We start from the raw sequence: 21,855 nt of genomic DNA on the forward strand, positions 1-21,855 counted from the left end.
GAAAAAGGGGCAACACAATGATTTAAAAAGATAAAAAGAATGATATACTACTGCATAAACTGACTTTTTGAGCATATGATTTTAGACTTTATTGTCCTGTTTGAAAGAATTTTTTTTAGAGAATTAAAAGCATAATTTGTAATGTCAAAAATATTGTTATTATAAAGAAAAAAAAAGTTCAGCACACCAAAAAAAGATTTATTCTGCTGAATTTGACTATTTTGGTTCGCACCGCAAGAACACAGTTTAACATAACACCTTTAATAGCCACTATGGTGCACATGCTGGGTCATTTAAATAGAATGAATGACTCATTTAAAGGCCAAAACACAAAGGGGGACCACAATTAAAAACCCATAGCACTAGTAAAAGCTGCTGGGGGCTGAAATTAGAGGTGGCACAAGGGTGATACATTTTCATTGGGGTCACCAGTGCTACAGAGGCCTCACTAATATATTTCTTTATCTTTTCAACTGTGTTAAAAACAGCTGTTTGGGGCTGTAGCAGATAATTCAAGTAAAGGTTTTTTGTCTATGTGGGCTAGCAGGGAGACAATGGAGGCCCATCGATTGGAAGGGGGCTCGACATCCCGGCTTCTTGTCAGCTGAATAAAAAGACCATTACCCCTTCAGCTCCGGTTTGATATACACCACCAGGGAAGAAAGAATTTGGGTCTTTTACTTCCTGTCCCATCAACCCATATCTTCCTTTTTTTCCCCCTCCCTGCTTTCTTTTTCTTCAGTTTATCCTATAATCATCGCAATCTTTTCTACATTACCAGGCTGAGTTTGTGAAACAATAGAGGGAGGCTAATAACTTTTCCCGGAGTGGCAGTTTTTTGCCAAGGGGAAGAAAAGGGGAAGGACGGTGATGATAAAAGGACGGTGGCCTCGGTCAAAGGTCGGCCACTGTGATCTTATTGTCGTTGCTTTTGGCCCTTTCAAGAAGAGACCTCTGTATTTCACTACCTTGGGAAGGAATTTAACCTATTTCTCTGAGAGGCTTCAATGAAATAGAGGCTGTTAAGAGTTGGAGGGATGAAGCACTCAAACTTTATAAATCTAATGTGGTTTTTGGTAGAATGTTGTGGTTAACAGATTTCCAGCATTTTCCAGCCATGACCACAGTTGTTATAATTAATTATTTCTCTTAAAAAAAAGCAATAACTGACCTTGTCATTGTTAAGTAGAAGTACAGCTGCAATAAATACTTGTGTTTTCCACAAGTCACTGGTTTCGTGGGAGGTTTTTAAAAACTTTCTGGTCAAGCTAAAACTTTTGTTATATTTACTCCAAACAAAATGAAACCTTAAGGCGTTTCCTGTACCTGGTAATGCTGTTTGAGGACACAGTCACGCATCGAAACACAGCGTGAGCCCCCTACTTGGATATGGATCATGGCTCAGATTTAAGTTGATACGTCTCCCCCTCACACTCCATCCCTCCTTCGTCGCCAATTTGATTAATACACTCCAATTTTCTGAGAGATAGTTTTCTTACAAAGAAGAGATCCATTTCGCCCGCAAGATCGAAAGTTAGAAGCCGCGGCATAATTGATGACCTCCCGGGACAAACGCTCTCATATTTATCACCACCTGACCTTTCCTCCGCTCTCATCCATCATAAATTAAAGTTGTACAGCGGTGGCGTGGCCCTCGCTCCTCTCTCAGCACAACCTTTTGTCCAGAGGTCCTCTCCTCGGCTTCATTTGGAGCTGTTGGAAGGAGCAGCTTTAAAACCTGCAGTTCAGCACCTCTGCTGTTCAGGGCAGATGGTCATCACTGAAAGCATCTGTCAAACTCAGGCCCCCTCACTAGTGGCCAAACGGCATCTTCTCTTTCCCTCCTTGCTCTTTTCGTCTCCTTCCTCCTCTGCCTTTCCTGTCTTTATCACATTACTTGTCATCAGATTATGTCTTAGCTTATATATCTTTTTATGCTTCTGTCAAGTACATTTTGTCTCCCTGTTGTTTTGCTCAGGTTCATGTTCATGCTAGTTATTCATGCTGAAATTATGCACTATGGACTCACATCTGTCACAGTCAGTAATTAACGACCCCTGCTTAGAGAACACATACACACACAACCACACACACAAAAGGACAAGAAAAACAGTGAGACAGAAAGAGATGGCAGAATAGAGGTTTTATTTATTTACAGGTGAGTTTTTATATTCTTCAAAACAGTAAAAAATGAACAGGCTGACCAGCACAATCAGGAGGAATTATGATCTTTACGATCAGCATTAACTTAAAGGGCAACGCCACCGCTTTTACTCATTAAAGTGTGTTATCAGGTCTTGGGGAGTGCTACTGCATATGTGAAAAAGGTAGCATAACTAATTTTGTGGCTCCAGAGAAAGCTGCAATTAATCTGATACATTTCCTCCAGTGATGTCACTCAGTGGCTAAGTTGCATTGTGGGTAACGTAGGTGCCCGATTTTGAATGGCAGTTTCAAAACAAATGATAAAAATTGATAAAGCAGAACTAGAGATAGCATCTCTTTAAACGGCACATTCTTCTTCCTTTTAAAAGTTGGGTGCCTACATTACCCACAATGCCACTGAGTGACATCTTTGAAGGAAATGAATCAGATTAAGTGCGCATTCCTCTGGAGCCATAAAAGGTTCATTCGGCTTTTTTCACAAAAATCGTTGTACTCCCCAAAACCTGCAAATACACTTTAATGTGCGAAATTAGTGGAGTTACCCTTTAAGTATCATTACTTATTATACTTTTGTATTGTCATATTACATATATGTAATACTGCAGGTTCAGTTTGCTGCCATGTACCTTCAGCGTCAGAGTCAAAATCACGTCTCCCTCTCACTTCACCCTTTCTCCCTCTAAAGACCCCACCCCCACACACACACACACACACACACACACACACACACACACACACACACACACCCCCCACCCCACACACACACACACACACACACACACACACACACACACGCCATCCCCTTACTAAAGGCACCTATTAATATTGATGAGAGGTAGGGCATTAATGTTAAAACTGAGCTTTGGGGCCGAGCCCTTATGACTCCACTGTAGTGATTAACACAAAGCAATGGAATAATTTATCATTTGTGCCATATTAACTGGGTGAATTTTCAAACTCTCCTATGAGAGGAGGTCAGTAATTATGGGCTAATATCTCTGCCAATTATGGATTTTATGTGTCTGGCCTAATGATGGGTAAAATCGGTATTGTATTGATATAGAAAACATGCATTTTAAACATCTTGTCAGATCACCCCGGGTCACATCAAATCATTAGTCTTGCAGTGTTGTTTCTCTCTTGTGTTTCTATAATGGCTCCAAGATCTTGGGGACACTTAAGTCACTGGGAAACTTCAGAGTAGTAAAGAGCAAACTCAATCAGATGTAATCTTTGTTCCAATGCAATATTTACAGACTACAGCATACAATTAAATAATCTGTTTTCCCAAGGTTTAGGTTTAAAAGTGCCTTATTTTACTGTTTGCCATTGATTATCTTACTTCGAAGCACATATTCTTTGCAAATTAAGATAAACCTCCCAATCTTGTAAAGCTGCTCTTCAGCAGCCTTTGAAAGGGAGCAACTGAGAGGGAGCGATTCATATGTTTATACATTGTCATTCAGTGCATGACTACCCCGCACTCCCACCAGAGGCAGCCTACAAGTGACCCCTGAAAAGAGGGGGTCAGGGAGTAGGTCGTGCGGAATGGCCCGGCTGTTGGCTCCGACACTCTCTGACAGCTTTAAGTAGATCTCTTTTTAGCCATTTATTTGGAGTGTCCGGGGGGGAAAGAGAGAGAGCAGGATGAACAAGAGCAGAGCATGACTTCCTCCTGAAAGGGAAACTAAGACTATGATACCAGAGCGAACTTTCCCTGAACATCAGGTACCCTGATCAAAGCCCTCAAAGGCTTTTCCTCCACATGTATTCCAGCAGCATTTAATACGGAAACTCTTTATCTTGTCGCTCAATAAACATAATGTTGCTGGTACTTCCTGTTCTTATCATGTTGTAATTATATATTGTGATTGAAGTGATGACACTTGCTGGTATGTTGATTTGTAGTACTTTTTCAAACCAGCTAAAGATACTGATTGCAGCCAGTGTGGCTTCCCTGAGACAAAGTCTTTCCCAGGCTCCTGTGGTGCTCCCTAACATTGATCTCTTGTTGCTGAATTTGTCACAGTGTTATAGCCCTGGTGAGGCTTCTCTAAATGTCTGCTAATGCCCAGAGTGAATGAAGTGTTAATGTCTTTATGGATCGTTTCAGTTGTTCTTATCATTAACAAACTGTTTGACTCGCCAACTCCTCCCTCCTGGTCCTTTGTCAGTCCTCCATCAAGATGAATCTGAAATCTTGTGTCTTTAGTTTTTCTACTTGAAATAATTACTTTGTGGTCATTTGGTCATTTATGTGCATTTTTCTCTTCAAAGGCACCATGCTTGAAAATAGACATATGTTTTCCAGCTTTCATTGGCAGCAGCTATGAATTGATGGCTATTGAAAGAACATTAATATTGCATTAGCTAATTAAAATTACTCTAAACTCTGTTATTGGCCATAATTCACTGGTTATTGGCCAATGGTTTGTACTTCTTGCATATGTGAGCTGATCACTAATTGCATACACCAGTTACTCACCAATATTTCATTATCATGGACTGAATTAACCAGTATGAAAGGGTTGTACCATTGACTAGCCTTCCATTTATAAATAAATTAAGGACAAAAAAATGATTCTATTAGAAATATACTATGATACTATTATATATGCCATGTTGGACAACTTGATGCTTATGTTGAGGAAAAAGTGTCTTGAAGTTAAGGGTGCAATAATTAAGAATTTTGGTTAATAACTAAATAAATAAATCAAATTATCAACAGAATGTAAAGAAATTATAGTTATGGATCTGTATCATGTTGACCACATGTCTACTGAAGTTAGACTACTAACCAGCTAGCCCTGGTCTGTCCCGGTCCAAAGCTCATGTGATAGAGGTGTATGCACCAATACTCCCCTGGTGCTCCAAGCTCCCAGTCTAGACCGCTAGCTGCACGGCTAATTGAGCTAACAATCTAACAGCAGCTACAGTTGGCAACAGTTAGCTGTTACTCTGGTGATATGCTACCCCCTATTTGTTTTGAAAATAAATTCAACAGGTGCCCAATTCTTACATATTGTACCTGTACGTTTTATTCCCTGAAGGAATTCTTTGGAAACGTAAAAGGAGCAACATGGAGGGATGAGGTCAGCACTCATACAACAAATATTTTATCATGTTAATGCTAATTTGCTGAGATTTTGTGCACTGAGGCCTGAGGTTACACAGTATGTAGTCTGTGCATAAGCCTTTAAATCGTGATCAAAGCTAGCAGCACAGAGTACATTAGTGCCCCACAGCTGTACCTGTATACAGAGTCCAGTCGAATACTCACTGTCTTGTGTTGTATAATGTATTTTTATCTCCACTGCACCAGCAGGCCATAGATTAGCATTATAGATTCTAATTTGAAGTCTTGTCACTGCTTCCCTTGTCTAGAATTGTAAGTGCAAGGGCTGCCATCTGCTTGCAATAATGAGCCTGACAACCCTGGTAAATGCGCTTTTTACTATCTTAATGGCTGGCGTATTGATCTTAATGGACGTAGCGTTGGCTTGTTCTATCAGTCAGAGGGAAACAGTGGGGCACGGTGAGCAACACCACTCCGCATCTAACAGATTTGTTGCTCCTAGGCAGCCCTCATGGCCACTTCATTGATATCATTAAGTCGCCATATGTTTTGCTAATTTACCGCAGTTTTCGGATGCCGTGCATAATAAGACACGCTCACCGTGAACTTGCTTGTGACACTGTGACAGGCCGTAAAGAATTCCACTCTCTCCTCTTTCCTCTCCTGTGATTGTGTGTGTGTGTGTGTGTGTGTGTGTGTGTGTGTGTGTGTGTGTGCTGGAGGTTTCTGAGTGTGTGGGGGTGTGTTGGAGTGAACCTTTTCCTAGGTAGTTTTATTTCTTTACTTTCTGTCTTGTTTGCTCTTACATTTAAGAAAACATTTATACATATTCATAGTCAAGGTCTTTACCAGAATTCACATTTTCAGTCCCTGTAGATTTTTGGATTAGTGTTTTGTTTTTCTATTGTTAACAACTTATCGCCACACTTTTATTTACTTTTTAAATAGTAACCCCAGAGCAACACCACTGACAGCAAATATGCATAAAACTGGAGAAGCACGATTTCAATATCTTTAGCCTGCACCCATTTGTAAGCTTCAATTCACCCCAACATGTTTGAAGTGCTGGGAAAAGATACATCACAAAGTCTCATTTGTAACATCATTGACATGGCTATAATGACCCTTTGGCAGTACAGAGTAATGGGTGGCTCTGCCCTTTAACCCCGACCAATGAACACATTTAGTTTAGGCCGGCGCTCGGTGATTTATTTCTGACAATATTACGGCTTCTGAAGTCGTAGAGCTGGACACATTGGACGTTGAATGGGCCAATCATTAACTAGGCAGGACACGGTGCGCTTTTACTCTCCATTCCTCTGTGTGGAGGTATTTAGAATTCTCTCACCTTTCAGATTGCTACTGGTTTATGGAGGGAAACTAATGGGACTGCACGGACTGTGGTCCGAATAATGTGTTGAAGTTGAATGTTAAGAGATTTTTTAAATGTATTAACAGAATAGGATGTTGTAGCCTAAAAGTCTGCTTGCTGTTGTTGCCTACTTAAACATTCAGTGCTAGTAAGACTGCTTTATTCCTCCAAATTGTAAACAAGCTGTCCTTCTCACTTAGCGCATCTATTCAGTCTTTGTGAAGCGGAGGAAGCCAGAGGTGCAAGATGCAGCCACAGTAAATGAAATAATGCCTGTGATTTTACAAAACTTTTTTTTTTTTTCTTATTTTTATACATATCATATTAAGTCACTTTTATTTTGAAATATTTCCTGATGCATGTTGATGGCCGTTCACATAGTAAGTAAGTACCAGTGGTGCATTTCATTGATTTGAGATTGCAGCAGAGATAAGGTGCCTTGTCGTAACTAATGGTTTCAACATTAGCTGTTGAACAAACTATCAAACCCTATTTACGCTTGTATGGCTCGACTGCATAGTTCAAGTCACATGAAAACCCATCTAAGGTACAGAGTGGGAGTTAAGCAGGTGGAGAGATTAGGAAAGTATAGGAAGAAAAATACCAAAAAAAAAAAGAAAACATAAAGAAGTAGGAAATGGATAAAGAGAGAGAATAGAGCGAAAGAACAGAGAATGGGCTGAGGTGTCTATAAACAAATCAACACATCTATCACCCAGGGCCTCCTGTAAGGGCCATTGGGTCACTGGTGTGTTTGCACCGATCCCATCACTCACTCAGAGTCGACAGGCCGGCCATTCCCAACCCACCACAGTCTGCTTTTCCAATCCAGTCAACAAAGCCCAGGCCCTGGCACTGTCTGTTTAGCTAGAGGGGAAACCTGTCAGGAAAAGTAAGACGAATGAGCTGCCCTGATTGACTATTTCCTTAGATACTGAATCAATGGGCTTATTATCACCAGCAATTACAGTACTAATACAAACAGATGCTTGGGGAAAGACATCTGCTTAGAGAGATGAGACAACTAGATTCTCAGTCAATAGAGTGAAGAAGGCTGTGCTCTCACTGGCCCTTAACAGAGGTATTTGTATTCATGTGAGACCTGGGAGCAAATACACAGCAGTGCACACAAACACATGCAACACACACAGATAAGAAAAGATTTGGGATATTTACTGCCAGAGAAAAAAACAATTCATTTGAAATAATAATGGCTACAACACAATGGCTAATGCAGCAGTTTTCCATCCAGATCCATTTATTTGATAATGGGAAACTGATGCATCACTTAACTTTAAATAACCTGTTTATTGAAGAAAATGGGTGAAATTAGTTTAAAAATGGACCACATAGATTTAGTTTGTAATTTAAATTCAGTGAAGTCAGTGTTAGACTGTGATCATTAGCTTTGAAGTAATGTTTTTTTTTTTTTTTCTTTTTTCTTTTGGAAATACATTTTAGAGCCGTAATAGAAGGGCCACTAGTGGAAGTAAATCATACATACGTTATGTGAAGTGAATATTTTTGTTATTCTAGCAGCAGTTTCTTGTTTTATTTTCTATCTACACTGCATTTCATTGATAACCTAGACAAATGTTGGATGTTTCTCTTTACTTTACCTTAAAGGTTTTGAATGGACCTTGGAGTTTAACAACATGATGTTACATAAATAGTCAATATCTAATTATGTAAATGCAACGGTTGGTTGTTGTGCAGCTCGGTTAATTAGGGAGAGCTGATTTATAGCAGATCAGACAACACAGCTGAAAGGAAAATAATGTGTAACACTTCCTATAAACCCCATGTCTTTAATGCTCTATAAATATGTTTATAATGTATTATAATAAGCCTAAAGTTATGTTTAAACATGCTTAAACAATTCGTAATCATTTACAACAGTCATATAAGCCATTAAGACTTCATAAGTATAGTATTAGTAGGTTCACCTGCAGTATTAAAGCATTATATGTATGTATTTTTGTTATTATAGCATCTTATTTTATTTAATTGGCCTCTCACTGATGGATTTTTCTCTTTACTTTCTATTTTTGCTTTTTCAATTGGAAATGTACTTAGATGTTACATTCCCCACATGTTTACTGGCTTCATTTTTTTCAGATAACCTCTTTGTTTCTCAACAATAGCTTCCTTAATCCAACAGGGGCAACATATTTGACCAGGAGACCAAACATGGCCGCCATGTCATGTCTTGTTGAAGGAGAATAAAAAGGGGACCTGCTCCGCTTCACTTCCTTATTATGATGTGATTCAGTCCACAGATCTCTACACAGAGCCCCGACAGAGACACAATCATTTTTAACACTTTCCTCTCTCTCCCATTATCTGTCTCCAACAATAGCCTTGGCTCAACACCTCTCCTCCCATTGCTGTGACAGTGAAACCAGTCTATGGAGTTTCAGAGGCGAGTGAGGCATATCATTGGAGCTCAGGCCATGCAAACAGCAAGAGGGCCCATTCAGAATGGGCTCTGATGGACGTGGTGCCACTTGAAGAGGACATGCCTGACTTGCCAGTCCCTGACAACCGTCTGTGTTTGCCAGGTGGAGCATTGAGGGGCCGTGCCGTCCTTTTTGTCACGGTCTGCGCCGTTACCGTTTCCACGCTGCAGGGCCCTTGCTATATACCACCATGGCTAGCTCGCTCGCTAGCTCCACGCCTGAGCAGGTAGCCTCAGGAAGGTAGCCGTGCAGAAAGGTCCGTCCCCTTTCTCTCTTTCTACGCCGTTTCTCACATTTAATTATCTGATTTCTTCTCCTCCCGTGGCTGGGAGGAGAAAAGAATTGCTCCTCACGCCTTCTTGCTGTGGAGAGCTGTTGATTGTTCTCACTAAAGCCCACAGTGGACTGAATGAAAGGACACCTTCTTGTCTCACATCACATATTAGACCGCTCCGCACAGGCCCAAGTGTTTGTGAGCACTGGACCTGTGTTTGGAGTCAATGAGGAGAGCATTTCAGCCGTGTCACCACAGAATTTCCGAGAGAAGGGGAAATCTTTATTTGAGATGTGTTGCTCTGGAAACCAGGCATTACCTCCTCCTCCTTTCTCGCCATTGACTCTGAACCAGGATACTGTTCTCTATGAAACTGGATATCCAGACAGCCTTGGCATCTAATCAGCAGAACAGATAGTATGTGGACTTTTTTTTTTAAGTTAAACACACTGACAAAGTGATGTTTGATGTTTTTGTCACCTCTCAAATGTTAGATGCGTCACATTTCATATCCAATAATCCAGTCACTTCGCACGCCATTTGTATTCAGTACACTTTTTCTAATGTTGTCAAATTTCAGTACTTTTCCTTGGATCTTTTGTCATGTCACCCCGCTTTAGTCTCCCTCTGAACACACAGTGTAGGAACTAGTGACCTAAAACACCAGCAAATCAGATTGAATAGACGAGGAGGAAAATTAACCCTCTACTTATGTGGCGATTCCATTTGAAAATCACCTAATTATGTGATTATGTCATTAGGAATAGGGGGGTGTGTGTGCATTTCAAAAGCCCCCGGTGAGTCTGTCTGTGAAATAAAAGACGCAAAAGGACCTTAAAGGTAATTAATCCATTTAACTCCCCAGCTCCAGCTCCACATGCCACAGCAGACAACACAGCGGTCCCACAGAACGGGCCGAGGAGGGAAAGAATGCTAGTGGATTGCTTTACAGGAGAAGCCCTTTGAAATATATACATAAATGACAAACGTACCATTCTTCTGAAGCATGAGGCACATTGGGAAAGTCTGTTTCTCCATCTTTCTCTGTCTCTCTTACTCTGTTGTGAGAGGCAGACTTAGTTATGTGACAGCAATTATAGGTTTATGTACTGTACAGGGAATACGGGCAGAGCAAGTGGCCAGACAACGGTTTATAAAAGGCGCTCTGATTGCAATACAGCAGTGATACTGAACTGTATCTTGTGAGGTGGACTTTCCTTCATTTCATGCTTACTGTATTTCAGCACTTTAAATAGCCATTGGTTATTTTCATTGACTCTTAAAACACAAAACTACTGACTTTTTGTACAAGTCTCATATTGCAGGAGTGAATAGTTCTCGGATCTGTCGAATAAAGTTACAGTTTTTCATTTTGAGTGACATCATTTGATGAAAATGATACCACATGAGCTCGCCTCACACTTCAGTAACTATATTTGTAAGTTTAATATGTAAAAATGGCCATTACTAACATGCAATGCAAAATTCACAGTTGTGCATCCTGACATAATATTATAATTTACCCACTTGGAATTAATATTAGTATAGCTAATGTATTTTAAAGGTACAATATGTAAGCTTTTTTAAAACATTAAGAATTAATTATAATTATTAACAGAATGGGAAGAAAGAAAAGTTTTGGCAATATGTCAAAGAGATCTGTGTTAACATGCTAACCTGCTAGCCCTAACCCATCCTGTCAATACTGTAATACCACTACGAGCTCCCAGTCCAGACCACCAGCTGCACGGCTAACTGGAGTACTGAGAGGTGGCCTATTCTTACATATTGCCCGTTTGATAAGAAAGTAATTCATATTAATTGGTGTTATCTATATATGTTTCACTGAGCAATATGTTAAGTTGCACTAGGCAGGTGAAATGCATTTCAGGGACACTGAATGGACCTGGAATGTCATAATATAACATAAATAGTCAATATTTAATTCTCTAAATGCAACTGGTAGTTGTCGTGCAGCTCGGTTAATTAAGGAGAGCTGATTTACAGCAGGTCAGACAACAGAGCTGTGCCCTGTGAGGAAAATAATGACATAATATCATAAACTACAAACTGTTATATATCGCCACCATCGACAGGATTTATGATATAGGTTGCAATAAAATGGTGGTTGATAAATTTTAACGGTGCCTGTTATTAATAAGGCCTCGCGGGGGGAGGGTGCAGTGTGTACAGTTTGATAATGATGTCAGCGAGTATTACAAGAAAGCACAAGGATTGTGAAGCGCAAGTGCAGAAGTGCATGACAGACAATGTGAGTGAAATAATAATAACTGCTGTTGTTACAACATTAACTTTTGGTTTTATATTCAGATGATTTTGCAACACAATTAAAATATATACTCCAGACATACATTATCATTTTCCTATTAAAGCTCTGTCCATGCAGATGTAGTACAGCAGGTTATTGCTGCGATACAGTACAGTGAAGCCAAGTCTCCATTGAAGGCCCCATCCTGTGTGCTGTAATAACTCACTGTGGCTGTCCTTGTCAAACCACCTAGCCTGAAGATAAATATGTCATTCTTTATGGCCCCCATCAGAGTGCTGAACAGATTCATTTGAGAATAAAAACAGGATTCCCCCTCCCAGTAAATCCATCAGGGTGATGAACAGTCATTTAAAGTGAGTGCACAACTGTTGACATTTGACTTTATGTGTTCAGTAATTCTGTTTGAGAAGGCCCTCACTGTACGTCCTACACTTTCTGTAGAGCAGGGAAAGAAGAGATGGCAGACAGAAAAGAAACGCATGTGAAATGTTCACAATTAAAAAGAAATGTGTTTATGCTTATATATGGCTGCCAAACAGTATACTCTAATATTAGTTTTGGGTCGTACACAAAAGGCTGGGGATATCTATCTCCCCCAGGAAAAGTTTGAAATCCACTGATGTGCAGTACTTAGCAATGATAAACCACCCCGGCCACAGGCCTCAGGGTGTCCGCAGGTGCATTTTAGAGCCAAGCTCCAACAGATTGGCAGAACAGTGTGGTGTAGGCCATTTGGCACAGACTACAGTTCACTTGCTGCTCCATAGGGAGAGACTCCCTGACCTTATCCCTCACACTCTCTATATATACTGCAAAACATTAACATCTCAACAAATCCCACATTTCATCTTCAAATGTCTTTAACAAAGTCATTTATTAAGAATGTCTTTTCAGGTTGTTTCAATGCAAACAAAAGATATCCCTTTATTTGTATATCGACACAACAAAGAATACAACAAATCACATTACCTCTGCTGGTATTTTGTTTACATAGCTGATCCATGTGTGTATCCAGCCAGTTCTTCGATTCAAAAATGTAAGTACTGGGAACAAGCAGAGCATAAGGATGAACTGTTTCTATAAATATTCTGATACAAGGGTATTCTGGAAACCACAGTAGCTGCTGTGAGTCCAAGCTGACTACAGATGTCTTGTCAGAGGCCGGGATGTATTCATAAACAAGATTCTACCGTAGGAGAAGGACAAGTCAGGCATAATTATACAATTGGCTAGAATGAAAGAGAAGGTCATTATAAACAAGATGTAGTTAGAGCAACAAGGCATCGGCAGGAGAAGGTACTGAGAAGCCTTTTTTTTTTATTTGCAAACCTACAAAGGGTGGCGTGTGTTGTAGAAGTGTTCTGAGTGTGTCAAGTTAAAGACATGGTAGACGGGGGTGAGTCCAGATGCTGATTGAATGCAGATGCAAGCCTCTCTTCATCTTCATCTTAGTGTCAAAAAGTCACTTTTTACGCCTTTAACTCTGTCCCAGCCAAATGCTTCTTGCTACATTGATTAAAAAAGAACCAACAACCTGTTCAAATAGGCAATTTTCAAAGTCGGATTATGTAAAAACTGGACACACTTCAAATTCATATTCCAAACAAATAGAGGGCAGAATATCACCTGAGTAACTGCTAACTGCTGCTAACTGTAGCTGCTACACGTGGCCTGGAGTGGGTGCCTGGGGCTAGCTGGTTAGCATGCTAAAGTCAGTAGATATCTCTGCAACACTATACGTAGATGTCTTTGACATAACGTCAAAACTCTTATCTTTTCACTTTCTGTTTGTAATTTGAGTTAATTTTTGAATATTTTAAACTAGAATTTTTACACATTTTTACACATTGCACCTTTGCACCTGTCTATAGTTAGTTTGGGGCCATTCATAAGGCCTCAAGTGTTGTTAGGTGAATATTTTATTAGCTTAAGCATCTTGCAAACATCAGAAAACACAGGTAATTTGCTAGTGTAGATAGAGGTTTCAGTCGTGACACTATATTGCATCAGCAGATAAGTCGAGGGCCCTCCTTGTAGCAGAACTTGCTAAGTCATGCTTTTTGAAAAACTTTTCTGAATGCCCTGGTTCCCTTTCTGTCCATTCAAAAGGCTAACAAGTTCAAACATGGTCAAAAAAACAGATAAATGGAGCCAGAAAGTGGCCACAGAGAGGCCTAACGCTGTTGGTTGAGCTGGTGAATTGCTGGATGGCATCGAACAGACAGGCTTGCTGGCATTCTGATGTATCTGCAGCAAGTTAGAAAGGTAGAGGAGGGAGATTTCTCCTCTCCTGTCTCCACTGTGCTTACCTATCCCTCTCACCTTGCCGTCTCTCTTTATCACTAAATCGTTCTCTATCTCTTTCTAACTCTCTCCTTAACTCCTTTTCACTCACGTTCACCCTCCTGTCAATTCTGGTCCTCTTTCAATCTCCTCACCCGCTCTCCCTCTCTAATACTCTGAAAACTACTCTCTCTGCACCTCATTCTCTCCCCGAACACTCTCCCTCTCTTGCATTTACCAGGCAACCCTAGTGACTGCTGGGCTGTAAAATGGCCATATGAGGGAGAAAGAGCAGGAGCGAAAGGGTCTGAGAGAGAGGTGTTAGATTCTTGACAGCGGGGTCTCCCATTATCTCTGTAATCTGGTGATAATTAGAATTAGTGCTCGGGCACCCCCAGGGCGAGACTTTCAATGCCTCACAATGTCTGTATAGGACCTGGAGGTACACTCCCTGCAAAACACACACACACTCATCCACGCACACACACAAAATCCTTGACCTATCCCCGCTCTGTACACCTCACACACAGGCCCTCAAACCCTTCCTTTCTCAGTGCCAACTATTAAAACAATATCAAAAACCCCTCACACATCGCATTCACCTTCAACCCCCAAATGCACACACACACACTACACTCCCTAACCGCAACCCCCACTTCACCCCTCTTCCTCGCCCCTGGGCGGTGCGCAGCTGAAGGTAACAGTGGGTCGCTGGTGTTGGTGGTGTGGAGCTGAGCCTTCACTGCCCATTAATCTGCTGCTAATTAGAATGCTCAATAGGCTCCTAAAAGAGATGTTAGCTGCCTAATTATGCTATCAGCCAGCTAGCTCACTATTAAAGGGAAATGATAAGTGGATGGGAAGCAATGAAAACTTGAGGCTGAGAGAGAGGAAGTGCAGCGACGTAGTTTTCAGTTGTCTTGCTAAGCACAGTCCTGCCCCGTGGCTGCTGCTTGGGAACATGTAGTCCACTTACAGATGATTTTTTAAGTGACAGGCATATCGCCATGGTGGTTTATTGAGGCTCACGGGCAAAACGGGAACACAGTACAACATGATTCCTGTGCCCGTAAAGTACATCTACAGTATCTTTTTACAGAAGCAGCAGCAATAGCAACTTTATGATTGCTCTGAAAGGTAAGAGTTCTGTGTAGTTTTGGGGAAGAAATATCACAATTGACTGGTTTTATTATGCCTAAACAAACTAAATAATGGTTTTCATGACTGAATAAACTGAATACACAAACTGACCTTAAAGGACAACACAGTGTTATTTTGCTTTGTTTATATGTGGCGGACCCCGCCACCTTTCTAGCTTCAAACAGTGTTCTGGGAACCTTATTTTCCTCTGAGAACAGCTTGTTTATTCAGTTATGGAAAGAAAGAAATATTTCTGAGTTTGTATTATCACCTCATTAACTTTGTGAATATTAAAAATTCTGAGTTTGAAATTCTTCTCCAGGACTACATAGTGCCCCTTTAAACAGAACAACACAATGCATGCAAATAAATGTGAGTTGCACGTGCATGTTTCCAGATGCTTTTTATGCTCAAAGGTAGTTTCTCGGACAAACAAAAACTGCATCTGCCAGGTTTTGGAACTGTAAAAAATAGCTTTTCAACAATGCCCTCATTACATTTTTCCTCCTTCTTGGTTTTGTCCAAGGCACAGTAGGCTACATGTTGAATGGATGCAGCACAGATACATTAAAATAGATATTGCAGTTTATATGTTGAGCTATTTTTGTAACAAACCACCTCCAACCTCCAACTCTTTTTAACAAAGAATGCACGTTTTCAGAATTATAGTTTCAGTAGGCGTCTTTCAGTAGCACCATCCCGACAAGCAACATTTCTACTGTTGGTCCAAGCAAAAAAAAAAGAAAAGTAGAAAAAAAAAGAAAAACCCACCAAAGCCAATCACACAGAATTCACCATAAAAAGAAATGGTTGTTGATACTCAAGGTGTGGTCGGCGGGTAGAGGCCTGGCCACGGCCTTTAACCAGTGTCGTCTGCCATGAAATGTTGTTTTGGTGTCAGTCACAGCCACTGTGACCCCTGCTGCCTCGACACAATACCTCCAGTACCCCCCAGCCCAGCGTGCAGCTCATTCACTGAGCCTCAACGCGCATTCCAACCATTCACTTCCCCTGGAGACTCTCTTCTTCCCCTGTCTCTCCCTCTCACCCCGTCACTCGCTCTCTGTTTCTTTCGCTCTGCGTCTCTCCTCCTCCGGTTCCATCTCCTGGAATGATTCAGAACAGAGCAGCACACAACTCGGCAGCAAAGATCAGCGCGGGCCAGTACAGTAGACCAAAGCACTTTAAATAGAAACAGTGATGGAGGAGAGCAGCACTATAATGGGAGCAAACACATGACACAGACCATGAAATCCTGCTGCGGTAAAGCTCTGTCTTTTTACTTTCACGTTATTTCTGAAAGGAATGTTGACTTGTGAAAACTTCAGATTTGCAAAAAGGATCATTTGTTCTTGAACTAAAACAAACATGTTCTGTTGAGATGGACCATTTGTTCTGATCAAGATCGAACTTTATCAAAGTATAAAATTTTAAAATACAACAGTAATTCAAATCAAAATACTTTAAATTACTGATAGCAGAGTGAAACATTTTCACATTAGGTTTTTAGGTTGTTATTTTTTTTAGAAATTAAAAAAAGACAGGTGCTGCAAGTAGAATGTTAAAATAATGTAAATAAATGTTGATTAACTTTACTTTCAGAAAGCCAGATTTAAAAATTGTAAAGTACAATTTACAGTGTACATTTATTTTAAAATATTACAAAGGAAATTGTCAAATCTAAGGTACACCTTTTCTTTTTCTTTAACTATAACAAATCTGTGTTTAACTATATGAATGCCCCTCCAGTGCTGGAATAAAAGTACCAACACTATACATCTGGTCAGCATATTCCCAGCACTCATCTGTGGTGTCCTCTGAAAGAAAGGGAGAAATATTTTGCCTGGGTGAAATTCAAAATCTAACGCAATCAATACAAACCACGTTTGTAAAGAGGACCATTAAAGCAATTTTCAATGTCCGACAGACAATCAATTTACATGTTTGAAGAATCAAGTGCTGACCTAAACTAAAGTATGTCCCAGGAAGAGCAGGTTACTATTGATTTACTCCCAGATGAGCATGATGTCTTGTATTTTTCTCTGTGGGTTGTCGTATAATGTGGACTCAAATTGACAAAATGGCCATTTAGTCAGGAGGGGGACAGTGCTTTTTATTTTGTTGATTGTGCATTAAACTCAATGAAACATAAATGAAGAGATAAAGTAAACAGTGAGCTAATGACCAGCAGCATTCACTGTCTCTGCCCAGGAGGATTTCAGATTCACTTTATCAAGTATGCTAAATGGACTGTTGAAATAATACAATTATTGTACATGTTAAGATTATGTATTTTATTAACAATGTTCTGTACTAATTTGCTGCATTTACAGGTATGTCAACTATTCTGACATGGCTGTTTCAATACTTACAACAATATCACAATGTGCCAAATAATGACTTTGTGTGGGAAATGATGCAGAGAAGAAAACTAAATCGGCTCTAGTGCTAAAGACAACATTTCAACATGACTCCTGATCACAGAAAAAAAAAAGTGTTTTATTACATGACTGTATTTAACAACAGCGATGAACAGGACACAAAAATCTTAACCCACGACTCTCTCTTCATTTAGAAACATACTTTCCTCTCCCTCGTTCACAGTGTCTCTCTCACTCTGTCTTTCTGTGTGTCTCTCGCTGTTGTTTGGAGATCGATAGAGTCACCTTGGTTAGCTATTTGTAGCCTCACGGTTGGTGGGGTTATATGTGTGTGGGAGAGAGTGCTCCTGTGCGAGGGATGGGGCGAGTTGCATGTGTGTGTCTACGTGTGTGTGTGTTTCTGTGTGCATGCATGTACAGGAGAAAGAGCACACGGGGTGTGAAGAAAGCCATGGGGATCAGCATTAGCTACAGAGCCCTTTTTGCTCCTCTTTAAACTTGATCAAAGGCAATAGTAGTTGAAGCCTATTAAGCACGTCCCTCTCAAATGTGCAGGATAAGAACAGCGCATATTCAGAGGGGGCCCATATTTAAAAGCCACAGCCATTGAAACCAAAATGCATAGGTTTTTTTTTTTTCGTTTTTTTTTTGCAACATTAATTCCTAATAGTAAAAAGTGAAGAGGAAAATAAAGAAGAAAGTTTTCTGAAGGGGTAAAGGCCCGGGCTCAAAGACACACCTTTGAAATCTTGAATGGCTTGATCCACACTTGCTAACTGGTTTATCAAAATCACCACAGCTATTGGCTGTGGTTGTCTGAGCTTATAAAAATACAATTTCAACTTCAGGGAAATGTTTTTGATGGCTTTTCACTCACATTTTCATATAGTCCACCAGATGCAGGCTGCTTTTCTTTTGAGAGTTTATTTTGCCTGGTCTCTACTTCATATTGTTGAAACTTAATCACATTTCCCTGTTATTTTATTTTTTTTCTCCGTTAGAATGCCTGAATTCATTTTGTCCGAATAAAAAAAAGTTACACATGACGGTGTGTGAAAATACAGCTTAAATAACCAAACTCAAAATATGTAAATTTATTATTTGAGGGGAACTTCTTTCAACAAAGAGAGTGAATTTGTTTGGAACAAAAATATATGTTGAATTCAAATCTCATCAAACACATCCCACATAATATTTTTGTGTTTGCTTACTGCAATAAAAAGCATCTTGTTCTTCCTTATTGAGCTTCGTCAAGGGTCAGACACTCTGTAAAGATTGTGGAGCGGTTTGCGGATGAAACAGATACACGTATTATGACTTAAATGACAGATTATGAATGTGCGAGCGGATGTTATGCGGGGAGCTAAACAGCGAGTGAAGAGGTGAGGGGAGTTCCTCGTGCCACTTATAGCTGGTGTGTGTGGTGCCCGGTTTCTCCGTGCCTCGCGCAGTCCTCCAGAGAGATGAATTAGAATAAACATATATAATCAGATAATTAGGCATTCACCACAGATCTCAGCGCGCACACACACACACACACATTCAGCTGCATGCCTCGGGCTGGGAAAGTCAATGAAAGCAGATTAGCAGATGTTTAAAGACAGTAGTGAGGGCCGGGGCTGCTGTGTTTATTTTTGTGTAATGGCCAATTTAAGGTGTGATTTAGATTAATTTTTTTTAATAATTTTTTTTTTTAAAGAAAACTGAGCGAAAGCGATTTTAAAAATTGGACGGGAGGTGTTTATGTTGGACACCATTTTTGTAAATGTAAATTTAGCTGAAGATAAACTTGTTCTAGTGACGCAAATCATGAATGTCAGCTGCTTGTTCGTTTCAAGAGTAAACTCTAATCAAGACAGAGGCCATCCTTTCATCATCAGCAGCGAAGTAGTGCTCCACGTTGCCCTTGCTCATCCCACCCTGTCAAATTAATTAGTACCCATCATTAATTTGGTACCAAAACTGGCTGTGACCTGCTTATCCAGCTCCACACTGGTATCAAATCAGCCGTGTATACCTGTCAGATAAATTCTCATATCCTGTCCCATTTCTTATTCAGGAAATCTGTCAGCCTTACCCCCTTCTCCCCACAATGAAAACAATCAACCAGGAAGGATTTGCGTTTGACAGTTATGACAAAGCAGAGGGGGGCTCGTTCTGGTTTCAAGGTGGAATGACTGCACCCCCTAAAGGTCTTGGGAGGAATTTCACAGCGGCTTCCCTGCTGCACCTCCAACACCCCCACCCCTTCGTCCGCCCCACCTCCACCGCTAAGCTACCAGACAGTGGAACAGAGCGGGGGGAGAGGAAGAGAGCGAGGGTGAGGGTGAGGGAGAAGACAGAGGGGTGTTCGTGCCACCAACATCATCCTCTCCTCTCCACCGGCCTGCTCTCGTCTGCCGGGGTGCTTATGATCCATTTTCCCCCAGATATGAGAAAGTTGCTCGCTCAGAGGAAGAAAGCAGTCAATCAATGCTACTGAAATAGCCCCACTCCATTAGCAGGCGGTAACAGGAGCTGTGCCCTTGCTTAGGGGACTTTGGCTCAGGCGGCTCCAGTCCCCTAGTCTCTCTCTCCTGTCTTTGACTTACTGACTCTCTCCCTCCTGCCCAGGCAGCCTGCCCCCCCTCTCCGTACCTCCCCCACCCTCCCAAACTAAAACCAGATCCAGATAGTTTTACAGATATTAGGGCATATCTTCTCATTTCCGCCTCTTTATTTCCTCTTACCTCAACACCAGCCGCGACAGTGCACCTCGTGTCATTTTAAAAGCCTGTTTGCGGCCGTCTAAACATCCTTGTCTTTGTCTTGCCAAGTCAGCCGGTCAGTCAGCCAGTGCCCTGTTTGCCTTGCCTGGCCCTGCTGCCTGTCTCTAAAGACCTCTAATTGTATTAAAAGTACTCCCCTCCGCAGGCCCTTACACCCCGATCTTTGTGTCGCCGAAAGCCGATACCTCAAAGCTCCTTTTGTTTTATAAGGGGAAAATCGTTTGGGAGTGGACCCCGGGATCTCCACCTGGCGTGCATGCCTCTCTCAACTGCAGATTATTACAAGGAACATCTGCTCGGGGGTCACCAGCAGTGTCAGTTGGCATGGAAAGACAGGCAGCATGGATCATCTTCACTTAAGCCCTGCATCCTCCCCCGTTTGAAGTGTACAGGACGAATGGTTTCATCCTGGGGAGGAGGCAGAAAAGAGAAAGTTTGAGTATGTTAGAAAAAGTCATACAGGATGAGGTGAATTATTTGGGTTAGGGTTAGGGTTTAGGGTTGGATTAGGGTTAATCCTCTAATGTGGGTTTGTAGCGAGAGTGAAGAACACACAACATCCAGTGGAATTAAAGAAAGAATTGGGTATCATCGAAGAGAGTAGTGTAAAGAAGGCCTAAATGTGGTTGGAGATTGTGAAATTTGTATTTAATTTCCTTTTAATGCCACCGTATTATCAAACAGAGCTGATGGGGAGCAATGAAACTGTATTAATCTGAAGGATGCACACACTCCCTGACATCCACCAGTCTCATATCCAATGCTGTCTTTCCTCAGGCACATACACCCCATCCAAACCCCTGTCTTCTTCACCCCCCCCCCCCCCCCCCCCCGCCCCAAACCCAACCCAACCCCCACCTCCCTCGCCTGTCCTGTCCTAACCCAAACTCAGCTGGGCGGCGCAGAGATCGTAGCTGTGTGTAACGCTGTGTCAGGTGCTATTAGAGGCTGTTAGGTGGCAGCCTCCATCACTCTCTGCCTCTCCGTGTCCACTCCAGGGGTGAGGCGGTGCAATTGCCTTACATACACGCGCACCACAGTGCAGTGACAGGAAGGCCTGATTGGCAGTGACACGACCATGTTGCAGAGGGATGGTACAGGAAGAGAGAGAGAGCGAGAGAGAGGGGGGACCCAGGTGGTGTCGGAGAAGCTCCACAGGGTGTTATTCTATCTATCCAGCAGGACCTCGAGAGCTGATGGGAGAATCTGTGTGTGTGTGTGTGTGTGTGTGTGTGTGTGTGTGTGTGTGTGTGAGAGAGAGAGAGAGAGAGAGAGAGAGAGAGAGAGAGAGAGTGCATGTGTCCCAGGTGTTAGCATGGCTACTTCCCCAGGTGCTCTGTTGGGACATATTACATATACTGTACAATGACAGAGATGGCCCTGGATGAGAGCGGATGGACTGGTTGGGGAAAAGGTGGTGTAAAACATGTGACAGAGAGAAGGATGTACTTGTCTGCTCTGGTAGAAATCTCCAGACAGCTTGTAGATTATACATCATTGTGTTAGAAAGGTATTATTGTGAATTCATGACTGGATATATTTTACAGTGCATTTGACAACCATAGACAGTATAACATATATTACACATGGCTCTAGTAATTATACCATTTATATCTAAAAATAACAAATATATTATTAAAGCAGCA

Source organism: Pagrus pagrus (assembly GCF_965226575.1).
Source record: "Pagrus pagrus genome assembly, chromosome: 7".
In the NCBI taxonomy this organism is placed as follows: domain Eukaryota; kingdom Metazoa; phylum Chordata; class Actinopteri; order Spariformes; family Sparidae; genus Pagrus; species Pagrus pagrus.